This window comes from Triticum urartu, chromosome 7 (assembly GCF_003073215.2).
Source record: "Triticum urartu cultivar G1812 chromosome 7, Tu2.1, whole genome shotgun sequence".
NCBI lineage: Eukaryota > Viridiplantae > Streptophyta > Magnoliopsida > Poales > Poaceae > Triticum > Triticum urartu.
Window position 1 is genome coordinate 694,019,860 of NC_053028.1, and position 16,780 is coordinate 694,036,639.

Consider the following 16,780-nt stretch of genomic DNA (forward strand, 5'->3'; position numbering starts at 1 on the left):
CTCTTGCTTTGGTGGTTGAACTTTGTTTGTCTTTTGATTGCTTGAGATACTATGCTATTATCTGTGAGACATTGATGATCATGTGGTTGATCATAAGCTACACTTATGCTTGTTACATGATATTATCTTACTTATCCTTATATGATCATTCACTTTGCTTGGTGATGAGTGCATGTATTCAATCTTTATTATTTTGAGCGCTCCACCAAGATGTATGTGACATGGAAGAGTAACCCATGATCCTAACTCATTGTGCATTTGCAGTCCAAAGCAAATCTTAAGACATGCACAAATTTAGGGGGAGCTCTTGCTTTTCACATCTCAAAGCGAAAATATCTTTCACTCTTATTATCATTTATCGAAGCTTTGTGTTGGTGTCAAAACCAGCGGATCTCGGGTAGGGGGTCCTAAACTGTGCGTCTAGTCCAGATGGTAACAGGAGACAAGGGACACGAAGTTTTACCCAGGTTCGGGCCCTCTCGATGGAGGTAAAACCCTACGTCCTGCTTGATTAATATTGATGATATGGGTAGTACAAGAGTAGATCTACCACGAGATCGAGGAGGCTAAACCCTAGAACCTAGCCTATGGTATGATTGTCGATGTGTATGTTGTCCTACGGACTAAAATCCTCCGGTTTATATAGACACCGGGTAGGGTTAGGGTCACATAGAGTCGGTTACAATGGTAGGAGATCTGCATATCCGTATCGCCAAGCTTGCCTTCCACGCCAAGGAAAGTCCCTCCCGGACACGGGACGAAGTCTTCAATCTTGTATCTTCTTAGTCCAGGAGTCCAGCTGAAGGTATAGTCCGTCCATCCAGACACCCCCTAATCCAAGACTCCCTCAGTAGCTCCTGAACCAGGCTTCAATGACGACGAGTCCGGCGCGCATATTGTCTTCGGCATTGCAAGGCGGGTTCCTCCTCCAAGTACTTCATAGAAGATTTTGAACACAAAGATAGTGTCCGGCTCTGAAAAATAAGTTTCCACATATTGCCATAGAGAGAATAATATTTACACCAATCTAATCTGCTGACGTATTTCGTAGCGTGACACACCGCGGTCAAGCCTTTATCCGAGTCATTTCATTATCCCACCTCAACGCGTTATGCGAGGCGGTTTCCTTGGCACGTCTTGTTAAAGCAGAGATCGTGTCCCCCTTATTCCGGGATTCTCATCAATACGAGTGTGGGTAACCCAACCGCTTCTAGGACTCCTAGATTGTAGGCAAGTCCAAACGGACACGGAGAGGACGCTTGATATTCACCCTCTTTATAAAGGGGACAAGGCTTTTATTGTTCCCTCCCGTGCTCAATCGAATCCTTCCCCCACCTCAAGCTCAAACGCCCGAAGTTCAGGTCAGGCGCCCCGAACCTTCAGTCATGTCCGGATCTAGCCTTCAAGGCCGATGGATGCCTTCCACCGTCACGGAAGAAGACATCAAGAAGTTGAGGGAGGCCAGATATCTGACCGCCGAGATTTTGCATCGGCTGCCTCCCCGAGGACAGGCTGTCCCCACCCCCGAATCTAACGAGAACGTCGTGTTCATTTCCCACTTCCTCTGAGGCCTAGGCCTTGCCCTGGATCCTTTCGTCAGGGGTTTGATGTTTTACTATGGGATAGATTTTCATGATCTAGCTCCGGACTCCTTTCTTCATATCACGACATTTATTATCGTGTGCGAGGCCTTCCTCCGGGTTACCCCTCACTTTGGCCTATGGCTCAAGACCTTTGAAGTGAAGCCAAAGTTGGTCAAGGGGAAGCATGCAGCGTGTGGAGGTGCCTCAATACGCAAGATGACGGGAGCTCCGTGGCCCAAAGGTTCCATCCCAGAGGTGTTTGAATTGTGGCAACAGGAGTGGTTCTACATCACGGCTCCTAGAAGTGCCAAGTGGGCGCCCCCCCTGTTTTCCGCTCGGGCCCCCACCACAACTGATGTCATGGATCAGCAGAGGTCTGTGCTGGGGGCCAGCCAAGGACGTGCCTATACTACAAGGCCGCATTCGAGATCTCTTCAATGGAGATTTCAGTTTGGTTGCGGTGATACAGGTTATGCTGGTTCGTCAAGTCCAGCCTTGCAAACGCCGGCCTCTTCGTCTATGGGAGTTCAATCCCGAGGGACCGCGTGCCATTCAAAATTTTCTCGGCCTGACGCACAAGGAGATGTACAAATCATTCTTCGGACCTCTGACGGAGTGTCCGGAAATCACCGAGGACGTGGGCCTGAGTAGCAACCGCACCGCCGAACAGGTAAGGCATCTTCCGGCCGAACATACTTTCTCTACTTTGTTACGAAGTTATCTCTGAGAGTTTTCTTTTTGACCAGGACTGGCTAACGAAGGCGAAGTTGATTCAGTGTTCGGCCCCCCTCCCTGAGGGTTTGGAAAATCCGGTATTGGAAAAGATGCTCCAGACCGCACCTTGCCCGGAGCCCTTGAAGGAAGATACTGTGGAGGATAATGCGGGCGGATGCGGGCCCCCAACACTGCCCATTCTAGCCGAGGGAGCAAGCGTCTCCATGAGGGAAGGCGACCAGAAGAGGAAAAGGACTGCGCCCGGGGATTCGGAAGCCGAAGCTTCCAAACGGGAGAAGAAGTCTCCCACATAGGGTCCCACCTTGGGGGGCGTTGTTGCCGCACAAAGTCCGCGGGGGGATCAATCCTCCCACGAGTCGTAAGTGACCCGAAATACCTTTGATAGTACAGATATGCCATCTTTTTCTTCTGAGAAAATAACCACCGCATATATTTTTGCAGTTCGGGCCTTAGCCCCTCTCAAATGAGCTCATCTTCGGGGGATCTTCTTCCAGAGATGATGGAGAGGAAAATGCCTCCTCCAGACTCCTTTGCTCCGGAAGCGGGGGACCCTGAAGTGTCGTCGCGGAGGGCCTCTCCGAGTCTGTTGAGGCCAGAAGATAATCCCGTTGACCCCCGAAGCTCCCAATCTCCGGCTCCCGAAGAGAGCAGACAAAAGAGTCTGGCACCGTCTAGTGTGCGATCGGATGTTCTGAGGGAGTTGGTGGGGTGAGTGGCCATCTCAGATGAACACCGTGTGCTGATGAACACGGTGATGGAGAGAATATCGTCCGCCGAAACCGGATTGCATGAAGCTTTTATGAGTCTACTGACAGGCTTTGAGGTACGTAAAAGAATGTATGATAGTCCTGCACATGCTAGGTGTGCCCTGTGTAGATAGTAACCCCTGAGACTCTGGTTGTCGGAAGCGGCAACGAACAGAGGATCATATTCCCAGGTAATAACCATACTGCCTCTATGTGCAGGTGATGGAAGCTCCGGTGGCTAGCCGGACTAGCGAGTTTGCCCATTTAGAATGGCAGTTGGATGCGGCAGACGCCAACATCGAGCTTGTTAACAAAAGGCTTGACGAGGCACAGGGTAAGTGTCAATATCTGGTAAACGCCACATAGGAAGAGCAGCATGATGTCAGTATCTTAAATATGTTGTGACTGTAGATGGACCTGCCACTGTTGAAGCCTTGCGGGCAGAACTTGCCCGAGCCAAGTAACAAGCGAGGTTAGGTAATGCGGCTGCTGTGAAGGCGGCCAAAGAGTTGCAAGCCGAGAAGGCCACGCATGGCGAGACCTGAGACAAGATGGCCAAGATGGATGTGGAATTAAAAGCCGCCGCCGACCGTTGCCGGGTTCTCGAAAAGGAAAACCAAGCGAAGGCATCGGACCTTGAGAAGGCTGCTGCGACGAAAAAGGATCTCCGCTTTGCTATGAGGGCAAAGAAGGAGGAGCTGCGGGAAGCCAGGGATATTGTAGCTGGGAAATCCTTTATGTTGCGGAGGAAATTCGGAGATCCACGGTATGCCCCTCTGGATCGGCTGTGGAGTTCGGAGGATGTGTATATGGATTTGGCGGCGAGCGCTGCCGATGCGGCCAAGTACTTCCAGGGTCAGACAGACCATGGAGTAGACCAGCTGTTTTGGAGACAATTCCATTCTCCCGAGTGTCCACTTTCATTGACTGACCAATTAGCCGAATGGGCCGAACTAAACAGGTTGTCCGGACTCTCTATGAGGTCTGTTGTGGATCAGCTGTGGCCGGGAAGGTCAAAACCGAACAACTATTTTAGCTTGGTGCAGCAGTTCCTTGACGTGGTGTCGCGCATTAATGCGATGAAGAGGTCGGCGTGCATAGAGGGCGCACGGATGGCCTTTGCCCGTGTTAAGGCATACTGGGCGGAGATGGATGCTACCAATGTTGCAGCGCGGGATTCGGCTATAGGTCGAAAGGCTGCTGAGCACTATTTTGAAGAAGTTCTTGAGGGTGCCCGTTTGATAGAGACCCAGTGCTCAAAAAATATTATGTTTGAGTGATATGTAATCTCATTGTAAGCGAAATGCTTTTATAAATTTTTATGAGGCTATTTTTATACTTTTGCCTGAAAGTAATATGATGCCTCCTGGGCGGCCGTTTATGTATACATGTGTATAACCTGAAAGATTGCAGTCGTTGGCTTCAGCCCCCACGCATATAATGCGGAGGTGCTCGCAAAAACACGCGTTCACACTTAACCCAACGTCTTGGTCCTATTAAGGAGGTGATAGCAGAGCGAGCGAGGCAACTGGACTATAATGCTTTAGCACTTTCACTTAGCCGTAGGAGTTTGACAGTGGGGCTACTAGATAGCCCCTGGTGGCTCCGCACTCTCTCGGTTCCGGGGTGCGTACATGCCTGGCCGGAAAACGGCCCTTCGTTAAGCACCAATGTCGGTGTCAAAACCGGCGGATCTCGGGTAGGGGGTCCCGAACTGTGCGTCTAGGCCGGATGGTAACAGGAGACAAGGGACACGAAGTTTTACCCAGGTTCGGGCCCTCTCGATGGAGGTAAAACCCTACGTCCTGCTTGATTAATATTGATGATATGGGTAGTACAAGATTAGATCTACCACGAGATCAAGGAGGCTAAACCCTAGAAGCTAGCCTATGGTATGATTGTCGATGTGTATGTTGTCCTACGGACTAAAACCCTCCGGTTTATATAGACATCGGGTAGGGTTAGGGTCACATAGAGTCGGTTACAATGGTAGGAGATCTGCATATCCGTATCGCCAAGCTTGCCTTCCACGCCAAGGAAAGTCCCTCCCGGACACGGGACGAAGTCTTCAATCTTGTATCTTCATAGTCCAGGAGTCCGGCTGAAGGTATAGTCCGGCCATCCGGACACCCCCTAATCCAGGACTCCTTCACTTTGACCTATATGTTGTCATCAATTACCAAAAAGGGGGAGATTGAAAGTGCAACTATCCCTGGGTGGTTTTGGTAATTCCTAACAACATATAGCTCATTAAGCTAAGATTATTCCAAGATTAATATTTCAGGAAAAGCTCAATGAATGGCATGGCATGGATGAGGAAAGTGGATCCCTCAAAATTCTAAGGACAAAAAGTTTGGCTCAAGCTTGAAGCTCAAGACTCTACATTTTATATTTTAGTGATTCAAGATCACATTGAGTCTATAGGAAAAGACAATACTATAAAGGAGGGATGAGGTGTTGCTTAATGGCTTGCTTGCTCAAAATGCTTAGTGATATGCTCCAAAATCCTCAACTACCTTCCCACATCCACATATGACCTAAACCAATAGTCAAACTCGGCCCCACCGATTCTTTCTGTCCGGCGCCACCGAGTTTCAAATGTCATAGCCACTGACACAAACCCTAGGAAAATCGGTCTCACCGATAGGGACCTCGGTCTCACCGAGATGGGATTGTAATCTCTCTGTTTCCATCTCGGTAAGACCGAAATGTGAGACTGAGATCCCTATCAGTGAGACCGATTTGCCTAGGGTTTGTGGCAGTGGCTATGACATTTGAAACTCGGTGGCGCCGGATAGAAAGAATCGGTGGGGCCGAGTTTGACTTTTGGTTTAGGCCACATGTGGATGTGGGAAGGTAGTTGAGGATTTTGGAGCATATCACTAAGCATTTTGAGCAAGCAAGCCATTAAGCAACACCTCATCCCTCCTTGATAGTATTGGCTTTTCCTATAGACTCAATGTGATCTTGGATCACTAAAATATAAAATGTAGAGTCTTGAGCTTCAAGCTTGAGACAAACTTTTTGTCCTTAGAATTTTGAGGGATCCACTTTCCTCATCCATGCCATGCCATTCATTGAGCTTTTCCTGAAATATTAATCTTGGAATAATGTTAGCTCAATGAGCTATATGTTGTTAGGAATTACCAAAATTACCAAAACCACCTAGGGATAGTTTCACTTTCAACAACCGACCGTATAGACCTCTACACTGCAAATGTCCCTGCTCATCTTCAGTACAAGAAACATACGGTACTAGTATCATACTCCCTCCGTTCCAAAATATAAGTCTTGGTAGAGATTTCCACTATGGATCACATACAGATGTATCCAGATACATTTTAGAGTGTAGATTCACTCATTTTGCTCCATATGTAGTCCATGGTGGAATCTATACAAAGACTTGTATTTAGGAACGGAGAGAGTACATATTAAAGAAGAACGGAAGAGGAACATGGTAAAGAAGAGCACGCAGATTTTGGATAATAAAATGTTGGTTGCGCAGTGCCCACACATGATGAACCAGAGCACATTAAGAATGCAACTCCCGGCTGTCTCTCGACCATTTCAGGCGGTTGGATGAAGATCCTACGTGTCCTAACCCTTCTTCTTCCTCGTCTCTGATTATTCCCATACAGAACACCGCACGAGCCGCCGGCCGGACCACCGGCCCCCACCCCTATGTTCCTCCGCCACCCCCACCCCCACCCCCACCCGCATTGAGTTTTCTTCATTTGGCGAGGCCCCACAACCACACGAGCCCCTTCGATCGGACTGGAGAACTCCGGCGAGCTCTGAAAAATCGACTGACCCAATTTTGAAATTTAGTCTACTGTGATTTAACTAGTGTGGAATATAAAAGGGGAAAACCATAAGCATTGGGAGTATAGTGTTGAGCATGCCATGGCGGATCTGAAGGTGCAAACCGGATAAAGGCAACTTCGCAACCAACACAAGAAATCAGAGTAAAGCAGTGGCAATCTATTTTCTTGCTGCGATAAATAAGTTAAGCAGATACGAAAGAGTACCGCCTCTGGTGCGGCACCGTGTACGCGTCTGCTGAGAATTTGACGATGCTGCGGTAGCGTTGGCTGTCGGCGGCGCGGAAGCAGATCTAGGAGGGTAGACGGTGGCGGCGGGGCGTGGTGGACGAGACGGTCGTAGGAGCGGCGCCGGCAAGGTGGACGACGGCGGGGATGAAGCGAGAGGACACGATGCAAGGATTCCGGTCCGAAGCCACGGATGAGAGAGGTCGATCTCTTGTAATGGACGGCGGCGTCGGGGTATCATGTCCGGCATGGTGGAGGAGGACGGCGGTGGATGGGGTGGCGGACGGCGGCGGACGGAGGAGGGTGGGGTGGAGATGGTGTTTTGGCGCCCACGGAGTACGAATGGTGAAAAGGGAGGTAGAGAGGAAGGGGGGCCATGTATTCAGGGCGCGCTTGTCTCAAATGCGAGGAAATTTACAAACTTAGCCCCCGTTTCAAATTTCTACTACATCACAACAACATTAGTCGGTTGGGGATAGGACGGTAATCTCGCATACACCGAATATTTGCCGACGAGAGTTTGTTTTTGGCACCCACCGTGTATGAATATGAATCGGGGAGGGAGTCGATTTCGGACGAGGACACACTATGTTTTGGCGCCCACCGTGTATGAATCCGGGTGAGAGGCGGTTATGTCACGTTTGGGTGGAATTACAAACCTACCCCTATCGAAACCTATAGAAATCCAGCAGATAGGCTTTGCGTGGCAGGGATAGGCAGTAGTGATTTCCATCTCGCAGATTTTGGTTTCGGGCGGTTACTGCGACTTTCCCCGCTTTGTTCAAATTTTGCAAAGTGCACGTTTACCGTGCCAACTCAATTCGAATCCCATTTGTATTCTATTTTTTTCGGGCGGGATCCATTTTCAATTGGAATTACATTCTATATACATCATTTTTATATATACTTTCAAAAGCACAACACCATTTTTACATAAATATGGTTTACAAATGGCATGATCTCAGATTCATAAGGTTGTATCCATCAATTTGGATTTTCAAATATTTGAAACCACTTTATGTTGAAATCCAATGTATGCATTCCTCGCTAAATGTCTCCAATTAATGTGTGTTTCATGCTTTTTTTTACTTCTCAAACATGTATAATGTGTTTCACACACGCAACATATAGTGTAATCCCGTTTAGACATTAATTTCATATAAACCATGCATTGTTTGTAATTGAAGAATCTAAGGATCACCAATATTGATAAACTATATAACATTACACGTGTGCCCAAATTCAAATGAATATGCATGTTTGATACACCAATTTGCGTTATGATATTATCAATGTCGTGATCTCCAGTTTAAATATTTGAATCCCCTTTAATCCAGATATTCGTCTCGTATAGCTATCACTCATGCTTATATAGGACTATCTCTCTGGACCTATACGCGTTCATCGTCTCTCAGGTATCTCTCGTGCTACCTGTATGTCGACAATGATCATTTATCTTCGTAACACACTAACGGTACTCTCTCCCTCGATCTTCATCACTCTATCTCTCTCTAAGTATATCTCGCTCCCTGCTATGTGTCTCTAACTATGATTCTCCATGTGGAATCTCTTTCTCTCACACAAACACAAAACTTTGTCTCCCAGGGTCTCATTTCTCTCTACTATTCCCATGTGTGCCACTCGCACACCCCTCATACAGAGATGTCTTTCGCTCCTTAGATATGAGAACCTACGACTCTTCCTCTTCAATATATCTTTCTCACACACAAACACAAAATCTGCCTCCCAGGGTCTCATATTTCTCCATTGTTCTCTTGTATGTCGCTCACACACACCCTATCTCCCTAGAGATATCTTGTGTTCCCTCGCATGTCTCTCTAGCTATCACTCTCATTTTGAAATATCTTTCTCTCTCGCAGACACAAAACTCTATCTCTCTGGATCTCATTTCTCTCTGATATCTGTTTGTATGTGACTCACATGCACCCTCTCTCTATCTCTCTCACACCCACACACATAACCCAGCCTTCTGATCCACTTGACTCCTATCTCTAACGCACACTAGCTAGCATCTTTATCTTTCTATTTATCTGTTTCTCCATCAACCTTCTTTCTCGCCCTCACTCTTGATTCCTATCACACACACTACATATGTTTCTCTCTACATGCAGTCAAGTGCCCTCTCACACACATATATAACTTCACCCTCTGAACCACCCGACGGTCATCTCCAACACCCAAACTAGTGGATGTCCCTCTAGCTAGCATCTCCATCTCTGTATCTATCTGTAGTTTCTCCGTCCACATTTCTTTCTCGCACGGAGTCTTGCTTCCTATCACCCACACTATATATGTTTCTCCATACATATGCATTTATAGGCTGGTCTCTTTTGCACAATCATTGCGCCTCACTCCCTCTACTCGCCATAGATGCATGCTCCAGCCCACGCCACTATCTCTTAAAGACAAAAACACATGCTCAATTGTCGGGCCTTCTTCCCTGCATTCTCACATGCATGCATATTGTCATACCGATCCGTCTCTCCCATGTCGTTGATCTTATGACTTATGTCTTCTTTCTTTTATCTCGATCATGCGCGCACGCACACACACACATCCCACGTATACATGTATACCTCTCACACATGCACGTTCAGGGTCTCTATGTCTCCATACGTAGTTAATTACCCTCAATCCTAACGCCACATCGAATCGTTCTCCTCTTTTGTTCACATAACTTCCGCCTGGATGGGTAAAACACACACTCACACTTAACAATCTCCTTCTAGCTCCCCCCCCCCCCCCGCCTCTCACTCTTCCCCTATATCCCCGAAACCAATAAGATCATCCCTTTGTTTAATTCCCGCCTACATGCACCATCGATATATAGTAGTCTTCCTCGGTGTCTCTCGAAGAAACGCGTTCTCTCGATGTCGACTGCTCTCACACGCACACACCTTCTCTTCCCTCTCTACGGGCATTTTCTCTCTCGCACCCCATCGTTGGTGGCCTCTTCCATACATATCACCTCTCTATGATGAAGCCATGCACACTTAAATTACATCCGCCACAGAGGACCCCGCGACACACACACACACATGCACGCACGCACCCTCCCCCCCACACACACTAAGACTCCATCTCTCTCTCTCTCTCACTCACACACACACGCACGCACACCCCCCACACACACTAAGACTCCATCTCTCTCTCACACAACACACACACAAACTAAGACTCCATCTCTCTCTCTCTCTCTCCTCTCTCTCTCACACACACCCCCCACACACACTAAGACTCCATCTCACACACACATGCTCTTAGGCGGAGCATTTTTTCCTACCACGCTTCATCCAACCTTACCCGTACGATAAACAATCACCTCTATTTACTTGCATAACATGGACAAATTCCACTTTACTTTAGTAGTCAGCAAACTTATCATCTGTACCCTTATAAAAACGAGTTGGCGGTGATGGTGTGCCTGCCATCTTGTAATACAGACCGTATGATCTATATCTGAGGATAGAAAGCAAACTATGATAATTTTACAAAAGATACCCGCACCTCTCTCCACATCATTATCTCCCGCAACCTCATTGCTTAGCAATTAAAAAAGGAAAAGTCTCTGGAAGAATCTAGCATGCATGGTGGCCGCTGCCGCCTGCCGGCGCCATCCATCCCCATGCCTCCGCCCATTCCGACCACCAGTCACCACCACGCTCCACTCCTCCTTGCCTTATCTCTCATCTTTCATTTTTTCGATGACATTCTTGAGATACCAGTTTTCTGATAAAATTCTCGAGATATCATTAGTTTTTACACATGGGATTACTCCTGCATGGGTCAATCACAATAGGTGTTTTGTAAAAAAATGCATATTGATGTTCCGTGCAATGCACGAGAATCTTTCTTGTAATTATATAACGCAAATCACGAGCAGGAAGTGACATATTTTTGACACAACCACGTTAACATGGCCACGTAAATCACTAGCTAAAGTAAATACCATTATACTTATATCCAGATGCAAACGGTTGAATACATGTCCGAAGAGTAGAGTCGCACACACGCACTCTGTCTCTCAGAATCTCTCTCTCACACACACCAGTTACGTGACGCCCACTTAAGCAGACACGTATGTTACAATTTGTGCACCCGCAGGTACACGTGATGCTACACATTTATTTAAGTCGGAAGGCGAACCCAAACAGTAGCTGCATTCATTCCCCTCCCGCCGCCTCTTCTCTGGTCGCCGTCTCCTGGTAGCCATGGGTCGGCCGAAGGTAACAACATACGCCATACTCCCGCCGGAGCGGCACTTTAATATGGAAATTTTAGTGGTCATGGATGCATCTTTTTGTGCTAGCACTCCTATATAAGGGTTGACCGGTCGCTTCTCACGGACGTGCGCAGGCGGTGGAAGAGGAAGGAGAAGGGAAGCGGACTGTGGAGTAACGTTTTTACCACAATTTCTTAGGAAACTGAGTGCAATAATTGAGTAGTTTTGCAAACTACCAGTACTACACCTGCAACGGTTCAAAACCTATACTCCCTTGCCAGCGCGCGCTTCCCACGTGAAATGGTCAGCGTCGCCCTGGAGCGTCAGTGCCGCATTAATGCCCGGCCATAGCGGATGCGACCTCTCACTGGCGCCGGCTTTGAAGTGGCGCGACGGCCGAGAGAGCGCCGCTTCCCGGTGCACGTGACTACTCCGCGTTGAGACGGCCATAGGCCCTATTTGGATCCATGGGTTAGAGTTAGTTTGAGATAGTTGGGGCTCAAATAGCCCTAAAGTATCCAAGCATGAAGGTTTAAATTGGAGCAAGTTGCACCGAACCCACCAAAAAAACTATCCGACCCAAGAGGTGCTAACTGGAGATAGTTCTCATTTGGGACCACTGAAAAATCACTTTTCTCTCTCCATGAAGTGCATTTATTGTCAATCTAACCCTGTCACCCAAACACCTCTTTGGCTATAGTTAGTTCAGGGTTAGTCATGAGTTAGTCTAACCTCTAGCTAAGTTAGACTATCAAACATGAGCAGTATAGGACATGCAAGTTGCTCAAAGCATACATGCAAATTCGTATGTGAAAGGATTTTTTCTTTTTGAAAACGGAACGTGAAAGAAATTTTTTTTAGAATGCTCTTGGCATGTCGCTAACATGTGATAGTTAACTGACCTCAATAGATGTCAGAAACGCCAGCCCGCCGCACTTTGATAGAGACGAGGAGGGAGAAGCGATACAGGCTGCTGGATTACTAGAGATAAGTGTTGCACGGAAGCCAAGAAATATGGTGATAGCGTGGGTTAGCCATGTACTAGTATGATGTAACTACACTGGGCTGCCGTGTTTCGTACTCTTCCAGTCCACTGTGGAGATGATTGGTTAAATTTATATCGCTGAATAATATTAAATATTATGAGTGCAGACGCTCCACCACTAGGTTCCTTGCTCCTTCTCGGTCGTCCGGAATCTATGTTCTTCCACTCTATTTTTTTACATGAGCTTTGTTCATCCTTTTGCCAACACGCGAGACATCTAGCATCAAGGTACACGTGTTATGCAAGGATCGTTCCATCTATATGAAGAACACGTGGGACTGGAACTACGAGACAGACATGTACCTAGGAGTGGACGTACGAACCTGAGTAATGTAGCGTAGTAAGTGAAGTAGAAAGGCACAAATGGTATGAACATGCGTGGCATATAGGGTGTGTTTGGTTGTGTTCTCTTCTCAGCATAGTTGTTCCCTCTTCATGCATGCTCAACTCAACACCCCTCTTCATGCATGCTCTCTTCATGCATGCTTCTAGTGTATTTGTGCTAAACTAGTGTGGACTCATGCACCCTCCATACACTCTACCAAACACCCAAAAGTAGGTCGAGAAGGGAACTCTTGGGCGGCATTTGTCTCTTACTACATACTACCACTAAATGTTGTACGTGCAATGCACGGTGATGTTGTGGAGTACGTGCCTAAGTACTCTACTACTACTATATTAGTTGGAGGCACATATTAACTTCTATATTTGTTTACGTGTATGCCCCGAGACCTTCCAACTAGACGTGTCTTTCTCTCCAGGTCGCACTTTGTATCGTTCATACCACTAAGTACTACTACGTGTGGTCTCCGACCCAGAAGTGAAGAAGTGGAGACACTCTACCATGCTGTTTTTTTACGCTTGGCTCTACTACGCTATTCATGTCCCACTCCTTTCGCTGACGTGTGGGACATCCAGCACGTGCCGTGTTTGGCACCCTTCGTCGTAAGAGTTGAAACGCTAGCATTCATCAGAAATAAAAAATAATGATAAATCGGCAGTGATACTATTTTTTTGCGAACCAATCAGCAGCAATACTATACCACGCGGTTTCCTTGCTCCTCGATATCGGAAAGAATACTTCCGTTCGCCAACATGTGGGACGTCGACCATCTTGTTCCACTTGCCATGCACGCAGAACTCCAAGGGAGAGTCACCCAAGTCGTCTCGCCGCAGTAACAATGACTAATGAGCCGTCAAATCAAAGGCCCACTTCCCACTTTGAAGTTGCTCGGACGAAGGAACCATCATGACTTCGTTGAATTCCGCTTCTTGAAGAAAACTATTGTACCAACAGTACTGCTAGCTACAGTAGTTACTCCAACAGAGGCGTCCTTTCGTTCATAGATTAGGAATATGAAAATCATAGGAAGTGAGATGACATGCATCTCAATTCCTATAGAGAAAGAGATGACATTTGATGCTTAGGATAGGAATTTTTCCATTTAGTCTAGGCTAATGTACTGGTAATTTGCTCTAAAAACTACAGTAGTAACTAGTAGTATTGGTATATGCTCGTATTCATACATAGACACACACACTAACTACTAGTACTACTACTTCTCACATGCTGGCCAGACGCTGTCGTTCTCCTTCCCGGCTTTGTCGGCGACACCCCACCGTGCTTGGATCTTCGCCGACCTCTCCGCAGCAGCACGTGCGTCCTTTTCTTTCTTCCGGCGGTGGGCCTCTCTTTTCTTGAGTGCTTTCTGACTTTTCCACTCCCTCTGTGCGGCTTTGGCCGCCTCTTGCTCTACCGCCCATTCGTCCTTGGCATCTTCAAATTCCTCCCACATAGTTGTGAGGTCGCGAGCGGTGATGAACTCGGCACGGCGGGATGCCATCGCTTCCCTACCATTTTGTGGGTGGTCGTGGGTGGCGAAGAACTCGGCGCGGCGGGATGCCATCGCTGCCTTATCGGTTAGTGTGCGGCGCGGTGGGATGAACGACGCTTGGTGAGAGCTCTGGGGTGGAGTGGCCGGACAACCGTATAGTGCATTGGTTTTTCAAGAGCTCAAGGATAGAAGATGAAGCAAATTTGGATTCCCCTTCAATCCTGGTCATTTATTACCGAGTAAAATGCATTGGCGGTCATGGAACTTGTCTTGATAGCTCACTTTGATCATTGTATGCGAGATATGGTGATTATACGGTCACTGGCTCAGCGTATAGCTCCGTATTTGTCTGGTTGACCAGTCCAACAGTCCACATGCGCCTCATCAGCTCGTGTTCTTTATCTATCTACGCGGGCCTACCTGTCAATGGAGAAAGAAATACTGTAAAAATCAAAATTATGCATATGTGGGGAATCAAACCACGGACTCATCGCTGCAACGCACCCTCGTCAGCCAAATGAAAATGAAATACTTCGCGTGAGACACTCACGCTCACGCTGTCAAAGCATGCTAATGCATGCACGTCGCCCTCTAAATCAAAGTCCTGCTCATGGCGCAACGCAAACGGCGAGCCCATCACCTGCGCACCCCGGCGGTGCCTGACATTACTGTTTAGACGTTTGATGGAGGCCTACACGAACGGCGAGCATTTATTCACCTGGCTCAATACCAATGGTCATACTGGGACCGCCTTGCTCATGTATATAGTCCATCACAACGATAGTCTATAAAACAACCTAAGCTAGAGAGGGTACTATGGTAGTATGGTACGGAGTATGTACTATCGTGAGCGACCGATCTTAGTGCCACTGCACACCAAAACCAAATAGTCCCAAAACACTTAGGCGCGGTGCATTAACTTCTACCTTGTTTCTTGTTTCTTGACATATCAACCAGTAAGAGATGAGAGTTGTGCATGCTTTTAATGACTTGCAATGGCTAGTTCATTGCATGCAATGCTATTAATTAGCAAATAAACATTGGTGACCCCAGGAAGAAACGGTGCTAACCGCGTGGACCTATGCAGAATGAGTATCAACCAATGGATAATGGAGTTTAATTGTTAAACAATAGCAATTTTGTCTCATGCAAGAGCCTGGCTAGTACTCCAAGGAACCGCACCACGCGAGCGTTCACAACTGCCACGTTCGGGTTGCGTTGGCTCTTCGCCTCTTCAAGAAGACGAACAATGATGTTACTCCTACTTCTACAGTATCGAATCCACTGCTGCATGTCCGTCCACCTCGTGCAGGAGGGATAGCGTGTAGCGCAAGCTTCTACTTACTGCTCCTGCCTTTGCTTCTATGACAGGTGAGCCCAACATGTGGTTGGCCCTCCTGTCATGCAACCAAAGGCAGGTGCAGTTAAGGCACCGGAGCTCAGTCTGCGAGGGAAAGGGCGTTGTAGTAATCAAATTTCTCGGTCTTGTACGAGTTGACGCGACACATCAAAGCACTGCACTCGATATAAGTCTTTTTACACATTTCAAATGGGCTATTTCGCATGTAGGAGTAGAAATATTCTGCTTCGTATGTAGTCACTTGTTGCAATCTCTAAAAAGACTTATATTTGGAAACGGAGGGAGTACAACGCATGCATGCATGTCGTGACTTTCCTTTTGATACTTGCATGTGTTGATTTGATGCACCTTGCCAAATTTTGACTATAAATTTAGCTAACCAAATTTTCATGCATGTCACAAAAAATTACGGGGCTGTTTGGATTGTGACTATGTTTGTCTTATGTTGCCACATTAATTTTCCCACACTTGCCACACTTGCCTAACCTGAGTTGGTCAAATTGTTAGACACACTTTGGCTTGCCTAAGGAAATCTTGCCACAATTTTTGTGTCTATGACATGTGGGGTTCACTGCTAATAAAAAAATTCTTGTCTTAGGTGTGGCTAATAAAAAAGATATATATTTAGGAACAGAGGGAGTAGAAAATACAAAGGTTGATTTTTTTATTCCGGCAACACAGCACAACAACCTGTCTAACGCATGGCAGCGAGCGCCTGCCTCGGGCTTCCGCCAAAAAAATGAGCAGCGCGTGGATGTTTCTAATCCTATGGAATCAGTACTACCAGACCAGCTTTCCTAGGAAACACTATTCACCTTTCCCGTGTTCCGAATGGTGGAAGGGAAGGAATATCGTAGGAATTGTGTTCCTACGAAAATCCTGCACCAAACCTGTGAACCGAACGCAGCCTTAGCTATTCTTAATATAATGTCCCTGGTAAAAATGAAGCCATGCCACTGTTATAAGCCATGACAAGTTTAGCCAAATGTTTTTGCCTGTAGTTGTTTGAGACTCTGACTGTTTCCTCTGTGCCTTTTTGTGCAAACAGGGATATCCAATTCACCTGGTTGCTGTTGTGACCTTTTGGTGCACTGCATAAAACTCTTCTTAAAATAAGTGACTTTTGTGTTGTTTAACTGGAATGTCAGAATGGAACAGTTGGTTCATTTTGGTGGAACTGCACA